Raw genomic sequence first — 8,629 nt, 5'->3', positions numbered from 1 at the left:
TTCAAAGGCACCGAAACGGCTGACCAACAAAATTCTTTCAATGAAATTATGAATTACGAGGAAATGGGTCAAAATTAAGAGTAACTTAATTTAAGACTGAAGCTAGGCAGCATATCATGCAATGAACTATTGAATTATCAAAGAAACAATTGAAGCAGCATCCTTGACAACTCTCAAAAAAATATTTAGATAAAATATTGGGAAATCTTAGCTGTTAGCGTAGTGATCTGAATGGCTCACTCTAACTTGATAAACGTCTTATGTTCTTTTTATATTTGAAATCTGTCTAGTTTTTACTTTAAATATCGATATCCACTGTAAAAAGATACTGTAGTTTTACAAGGATGTGCAAGGAAAATGTTATGCATGTTAACTTTTTGAGACTTTAAATATTCTCACCTTAGCAAAGTTCTTTAATTTCCTTAGCATTATGTTTACCCCTTGAAAAACTAGTCAGAAACGTTGAACTTTTTAACAACAAAAAATGTTTATTATGTGTAACAGACATATGTAAATATTAAAGTGTCATCATAAATACTGTAGGAGAGATATGTCTAGTGTCCACTATTGCACTGATGTGTGCTCATTGTGAGATATGTTTTGAAACATTTACCAACGCACAGCCCCATGTTGTAATCAGGACAGTAGAAGCGTGTTTCTTTCGGCACTTTTCATATATTATTTATTGCTTGTGCACGACAGGGTAAAACGTGAGTGCTTGATTTTGATGAGCGACAAACCCATTATGTTATTATAGGGTACCACAGCGCAAGGCAGTCTTCAGCATTCCTCTAACATTAACATTGACATTTGCTGTATTATGAACATTGCTTAGGGTGATAACGTCTTTCTTGCAGAGATGGGAGACTCGAGTCACAATTTTCAGGACTTGAGACTTGCTTGATTGAAGTAAGAAAATGACTTGACTTGACTTTGACTTGAGAGTAAGTGACTTGAGACTTGACTTAAAGTGGAAGACTCGACAATGACTTGAACTATTAAATATAATTCGTTTAATAAAATAAAATAATTTAATAAAATAATTATGACTCAGCAGCACCATAATTGGCGCCTGCGCCCTTAACGCTGCACAACTCTTAACGTTACCAAGAAGAAGAAGAAGAAGAACGCTGCACAACTCAAACCGCGCCAAACATGGCAGACAATAGTCGAGCTCCTCATATAGTCACGTTTGGCTATAAGGACTTTGAACTAGACCGTACTAACAAAAAAAGATTTGCCAGATGCAGAGAATGCAACGCGAGAGTATCAGATAAGACAACCACAACATCAACTTTCATCTGCACTTCAAAAACCACAAGGAAAGGTAAGGAAGTCAAATTCTTTATAGTCAATTTTAATAAAACGATTACTAATTAATTAAATTAATCTTTTCTGTTTGTCATAATTTGGCCTTGGTTGCATGTTTTTATCAGAAATGTGATGATCATCTCATAAATAAAACGCTATAACGTTACCAGTGGCGTAGCCACATTTTGATGTTGAGTGCAACTTGAAATGAAAGGGCTTCTCGATATTACATGTAAACTATGTCTATATTAAATGTGCGCATTTTCAAGCGTTTGTATGGACTGACTGCGTGTGGTTAGTTGAATGGCAGCTCGTGTAACGTTATACTGCATGAAAATCTAAGATGAAAGCGTCGGTGCAATCACTTCTCCTTCAATAACTCGTTCAAAACTTTTTGGTCATACAGACAAGAATAATTTCATCGTTCGAATCGATTACGTTAAGTGTCTATAATTTTTTTGTGTACACTCACAATAACAACAAAATGTTGTGTGCTGTATAACAATGAAACCAGTTCAAATAGAAAACAAATATATCAGATTATATATTATGTATGAAACGTGTATATTGCGCGTCCACCGCAGAGATGACGATTAAGCTTCATAACTTCATCACTGGGCTATATTAACATACATTATATTTATATTCTGCTGAAATGAAAAAGATCCGTTCATTTTAATTAACGAGATTCATCACTAACATTAGATTAAAAAGAGTGGATAAATCCCCTACTGTTCCTTATAATGGACAGCATAAGTATTAAAGCATCATATATAAAACATTTCCTCGATCATTAAGAAATTGTTTTTTTGAGGAAAACATTTCAAGATTTCTCTCTATATAATGGATATGTATGGTACCCCGAAGTTTGAATTTCCAAAATGCAGTTTAAATGCAGCTTCAGAAGACTCTAAACGATTCCAGCCGAGGAGGAGGAGTCTTATCTAGCGAAACAATCGGTTATTTTCTAAACAAATGGACAATTTATATACTTTTTAACCTCAAACGCTGGTCTTGTGTTGTCTCTGCGCAGTCTGTGTGATTTGGGTAAATAAAGTCTTAGATTGCAGCAAAAGTGCAGACACAGTGTTTACACAGTTAACATGTATAGAAGCTCAAATGCCCTTTACAAAAAAAGGTAAAAACGGCATAGCAGGATGTTTTTGACATTAAAGATATAAAAGAGATTGTTGTTTTTGACATCTATTAACTGTATTTACCCGAATCACACAGACTGCACAGAGAGGAGACAAGACCAGCATTTGAGGCTAAAAAGTATATAAATTGTCAATTTGTTTGGAAAATAACCAATCATTTCGGGCATTCTGAAGCTTCATTTAAACTGCATTTTGGAAGTTCAAACTTCGGGGCGCCATACATATCCATTATATATAGACAGAAATCCTGAAATGTTTTCCTCAAAACAAAAAAAAACAAACAATTTCTTTATGACTGAGGAAAGAAAGACATGAACATATTGGATGACAAGGGGGTGAGTACATTATCTGTACATTGTTGTTGTCAAAGTAAACTAATCCTTTCAGATTGAATTGCATTATACATTTTAGACTGGATTTCTTAGTTTTAAACATTTTGTGTAAGCAACACAATTTTATTTTCAGATATTAATGTAGCACAGATATGCATATAATTTAAATACAGCAATGCAAATAAGATACATAATATATGTATATAAGTTCATCTTTTCTGTACAAAAATAAATGTATCAAAAATTTAACCTCTGTTTGTTTTAGTACTTCAACTTGACTTGACTTGGCTTGAAACTTATCAGGACTCGACTTGACTTGCTTAGGGTGAACCCTTGACTTGACTTGACTTGCTTGATTTGTCTTAACTGTGACTTGAGACTTGACTCGAGACTTGATGGTTTACACTTGAAACTTGCTTGGACTTGATCATATGCGACTTGTCCCCATCTCTGCTTTCTTGTCCTTACGCTTGATCACATTCATTTTTATTTTTTGCCATGCACTTACTTGCACCATGATGAATCTTCATGGGACCAAATTCACAAGGCATATCTTGGCGGTTCAGTCTTACAGTGTCATATGCATCAGTCTCATTATTGGTATCAGTGTGTGGTGACCAATTCACATTGTCATCAGCATCACTTGATTCAGCTAATGGTTTACTTTCAGTTTGTTCTAAAACTGCATTTACAGCTTTTTGTTTATATGCTATTGTGTTTTTTTGTTGAATGTTCCAGCCCACTCATGAGTATGAATGCCTTAACAGAGAGGGGCAGAAAGCATAGATTTTTTTTAGCAGTGTATGTTTTTTCATCCACAAGATGGCAGCAAAATACTTTCCCAACTGTTAGTCGCTTAATGCTCCATATCTCATCAAAATCAATTAGCTTGAGTTGGAGATCATCTACTCCTCTCACCTTTTCTAGACAAACCAAACTCTGTCATTTCAACACTAATCTTCCTAAATATTCTCAAGACTAAAGACCATTTTCTTTCAGTTACTGTGAATATTATTATTTTTTTGTGTTCATTTTTATATAGAATTTCCAGCCTGAGAGACACTAGAAAGAGATTAAATTTGCCATCTATTATATCAATTACAATCTGAATAATAATTCTCCCAAATATTTTTTTAGATTGATATATTCATCAAACGTTTTGTTTTTCAAATAAATATTGTTAGTTACAGGATCTAATGAAAAGTTAAAATTGTCTGTCATGATTTGTCTTGATATTAACTTTTACCTTGTCTAAACCTGAAATTCAATAAGAGAGTGTACATATTTGATATCCACTGTACAGGAAGTATATTTAAAATATATTGGTAATATAAAACTAAAAGAAGATTATTTTCAAATATACCTCCGATAATAATTGTAATACAATGTTCTACTTTTTCCATGAATAATGAAGTAACTAAATGGACATTAACAATTTATGTGAAGAACACAAAAAGTATGCATCATGGCATTCTAATATGATTTTGATTGAATGTTTTACTTTCTTTTTTAGGTTGCACTTGCTCTTTAAACAAAAGAACATTGTTGTACTGCGCTGTGCATTTTTCATATCCCTGCATTCTGTTAACTAGATTTTGGGTATTGTTTCAAGAACAAATTAATAAATTATGCTAATGTGAAAGCAGGCATTTTGTGCTTTGTCAGTTTATTTGAATTTTTGGACTCATACATATTCTTTGTCTTTTTATGGAAACTAGACCATATTCTGAGAAACTGCATGTTCACATTGAGTAAAGTTGGAGTTGTTTATTAAGTACAATTTTACAGGCTGTCCATGAAAACATTCCTGTAATAAACCAATGTTTTCATCACTTATTTTAATGTTAATCAAGAAACTTGACTGACATACAGAATACCAAGGTGGCACAGTGCAGTTAGCATTGAATTTGTGAACAGGAGATTCACACTCTAAAAGAAATGATATCATAGCATGTCAGCATCAGCCAACTGAGCTAATCTTATAGTGTGCTTGTGTATTTTAAATAATGTGTTTTTTTTTTTTTTGTTGTTGATGGTGATCTTTGATGAATTTGAGGGTTTCCAAAGATGAAAGGCATTGACAGTACAAAAGAAGACACGAAGGTATGGCCAGATCTGCTCTTCTGGTAGGACGTCAGAACATCCATATTGTCTGTTATTTCAACATTGAATTTTAAAAATATTCTAAAGACTAAAAGCCATTTGCCATTGGTTCTGGTGTACGTATAAGCATTGCAACGCATGTGCACATTTGGGCCAGCTTAAAGGTTCAGGTGATATTAAATCAACAGTGGAACACTGGATGGCACTGTTTGCTAACACATTATCTCTTCATCCCTCTACAGACTGGAAGATTGATGGCTTTACGACCCTTGATGTCACCCGCCTCTTCCTGCTGGAACTCCTTATCACCATAAGTTCCGCCATCTTGGAGCAGTTGATTTTGAGACTCTCGTCAGCAAAGATATTTTCTTTTAATTTTCAACGAGGTTATGACTCTTTTTTCCTTTCAGTTATACAGGGTTTGCTTTCCAGTGACCCAACACTTCACAACTGTCTGTGTTTTTTCTTATAGTGGCATTGTAGGCAGGATTGCAGAACCATTGCCAAAAGAGAGGAACAGGACACCAGGGACATTATGCAAGTGATGATGATGGAAACCCAGGAACTGAAAGATGAGGACAGGGAACAATGGACTGTTGGGGCTGTCCCAGGTATTGCTACCACTGCATGTTGATGAAGGTGTTGAGACTTTCTGTCTAGTATTTGAAAGTACTGCTGCCCGTCATCACTGGAAGCATACTGAGTAGGCACACATACTATAGTGAGTTAGATGAGCAGGTGGCACAGCAGAGTATGACCAACTAAAAGCCTAGGTGCTGCTAAGATACAGCATCAGTCCGGACCAGCAAGGAGAGCATGTTGGGAGTTTCGACCCTGAGCTGCTAACACACTCCCAAGACTATGAACTATGGGGCAGAGTTTAATGCTGGTTGAAACCAATGGTCACTGATTCCACCGAAAAGGTTGTATGTGACTACCTGGTAAAAACTATCCCTGATATCTATAGTCCATTGGGAGGAACAAAAAATCATGGACAACCTCATCACAGCATTCGAGTCACATTATGTAGCCTTGCAAATCAAGCATTTACAAAAGCCTGCAAATTGGCAAAAGTCCTAGATAGAACATGTTACCATCCCTGAGATGGAACTAGCAGTGAGACCAAGGGAGAAGCATGATACCCCTCCCCACTGCTACAAGTGTGGGAGGTGGGCCATACCATCCTGTAACCGCCCTCACTTTGGTGAGTCAATGGACTACAGTTGCGTGTGAGAGAAGGGTACTGTTTTATGGCCAATCCTCTTTCCCTTCCATTCACTGAGGTGGTTGTAATAAATAGTATATGATCACTGCACTTACTGATTTCGGCAGTAATATATCTTAATATATTCTGCTCTATGTGATTTTGGGAGTCCGGAGTGATCAGTCAGACCTGTAATCAAGGGGAAACTCGGTGGTATAGGTCAGCCTCTTGTATAATAAAGTATGAAGGGATAATCCATAAAATTAGGGTCATGCTTTTTGCATACTGGGAAGTTCACAAGCCTCTACAGGGTTCTCACCATTTGAGTTATTGTATGGCCTATTGGATATTCTAAAAAAGTGATAGAAGAAATATATTGCACAATTACATGATAGATTTGACTAAATGAAACCTATTCTAAAAGAAAATATGGAGCAAGTGTAATCAGTCCAGGCTCGCAATTATGGCATGACCCATACATAATATATGTATTTTCAGCCCAGAGATTGAGTCATGGTTCTAATTTCCACTACCCATTCTAAATTACTGGGACATTGGAATGACCCTTATGAAATTAAGTAGAGTAAGGAGCTGGTAGATTATGTGGTGAAACAACCAAGCTGTTGCCCAGCGAAACAAGTTTTCCATGTGAAATTATTGAAAACTGTGAAAGGACAGAGATTCTGATCCCTACTCCAGACAACTTCATTCTTATTTCGCTCTGAAAAATCACCCTTAATTTCGGACCCAATTTGACATCCTAACAACAACAAGAGCTCAAAGCAAGCATATTGTCTGTACCAGAAGTGGTGAATGAGTGACCTGGAAGAACTTCCCAAATTGCATATGACATCATTATGGAACCAGTGGTTATCATCTGAGAATGTCCACATCATTTTGTAGCAGCAAAAGTGGAAATTGAGACCAGGAGGAGGATGCTAGAGCTTGGTGCTATTGAGGAAAATTTTAGCCCCTAATCTAGCCCCACAGTCCTTGTCCCTAAACCAGATAGCAGGTGACACTTCTGCAACAACTTTACCACACGTGGCTGAACTCCTCAAGTAATTCATTAAGGATCAATAATGGACCACACTTGATATGACAAAAATGTACCGGCAAATTCCCTTAATAGAATCCGCCAAGGAGAAGATTTTATTTAATACCCCTAGTGGCCATTGGCAGTATCATGTTTTCCCATTTGAATTGCACAGGGTTCCTACGACTTTCCAGCATCTGGTGGATAGACTGCTTCAGTGCCACAATATCTATAGTGCTGCCTATCTGGATGACTTGGTAATTTATTCTAGCACCTAAGAGAACTAAGACACTAAGAGAAGCAGGCCTACACATACATCTGAAGAAATGTTTCTTTGGGTTGGCTGCGGTGAAATATCCAGGCTATGCCGTTATAAAGTGGCCCTGTTTGAAAAGCAAAAGGCAAGTCAAAGCTTTCTTAGGTTTGGTGGGGTGCTACTGCCGGTTTGTCCCTCGTTTTTCGAAGAGAGTAGCACCCTTGACTGATCTAACAAAGAAGAGGGACCCTAATACAGTGGTATGAGATGCTAAAATGGATGACACATTCCATGACTTAAAGCAGGCCCCTATGTCAGCACCAGTATTTACAACTTCTGATTTTTTTTCACCTTTTATCTTACATACTGATGCTTCGGACACAGATCTTGGTGCCATACTGAGCCAAAGCATCAACAACAATTGAACACTCCACTGTGTTCCTGATCTCGAAACTACTGGATCGGGAAACCAGCTATATGGTGGTGGAAACAGAGGCCTTGAGTATCAAATGGGCTATTAATCAGTTGTGATACTATCTCCTGGGTTGTGAATTCACTCTAGTGATAGATCATCTCTTATAGTGGATGGCTCTTTACAAGGAGTTGAATCCTGTGCATTTGGGACAGCTTAAAGACTCAGGTGAATGTAATTTTCCACTGGAACACAGGGTGGAACTGTTTGCTAACTCATTATCTCCTCCTCCCTTTGCAGACCGGAAAACTGATAGCTTTCCCACCCTTGGTGTCATTTCTGGTGCCCGCATACCTGGACCCTTCTACTCCTGCTGGAATTCCTTGTCACTTGAAGTTCCACCATCTTGGAGCAGTCGATTTTGAGATTTACGTCTGCAAAGACATTTTCTTTTCACTTACAACATGTTCTCTTTCAATTATATGGAGTTTGCCTATGGGTGCCCCAGGACTACATACTTGTCAGTGTGTTCTCATCCAGCATGTTTTGCTCTTTAGCAGTACATTATTTTTGTTTGTTTAAAGATTATCGTTACTTCAGTTTTCTTTTTGTAGCACTGTGGTGCTAAGGGTTAAAGCCAGATTTTGTAATCTCCTTATAGTTTTTCCATTAGTTTCCTATTTTTCTTGTTAGTATAGGCAATGTTTGAATTCTGCCCTTTGTGCAGTTTCTTCATTTTTTTTCTTTCCTTGTTGCTGTGAAAAACCAGGGGCCTCATGTATAACGCCGTGCGTAGAACTCGCACTATAACATGGCGT

The 8,629-nt window shown here is 37.0% G+C and overlaps 1 long non-coding RNA gene across 1 annotated transcript; it reads left to right on the top strand.

The window, feature by feature from the left end:
* The first annotated feature begins 5,172 nt into the window (after positions 1-5,172).
* On the top strand, positions 5,173-8,316 carry LOC120530003. Its single transcript, XR_005633865.1, has 3 exons — positions 5,173-5,289; positions 5,376-5,514; positions 8,112-8,316. It is a non-coding gene; the product is annotated as an uncharacterized LOC120530003 (long non-coding RNA).
* Positions 8,317-8,629: the final 313 nt, after the last annotated feature.

The sequence above is a fragment of the Polypterus senegalus genome, chromosome 5 (assembly GCF_016835505.1).
Source record: "Polypterus senegalus isolate Bchr_013 chromosome 5, ASM1683550v1, whole genome shotgun sequence".
NCBI lineage: Eukaryota > Metazoa > Chordata > Cladistia > Polypteriformes > Polypteridae > Polypterus > Polypterus senegalus.
This window is presented reverse-complemented; position numbering and strand designations above follow the sequence as displayed.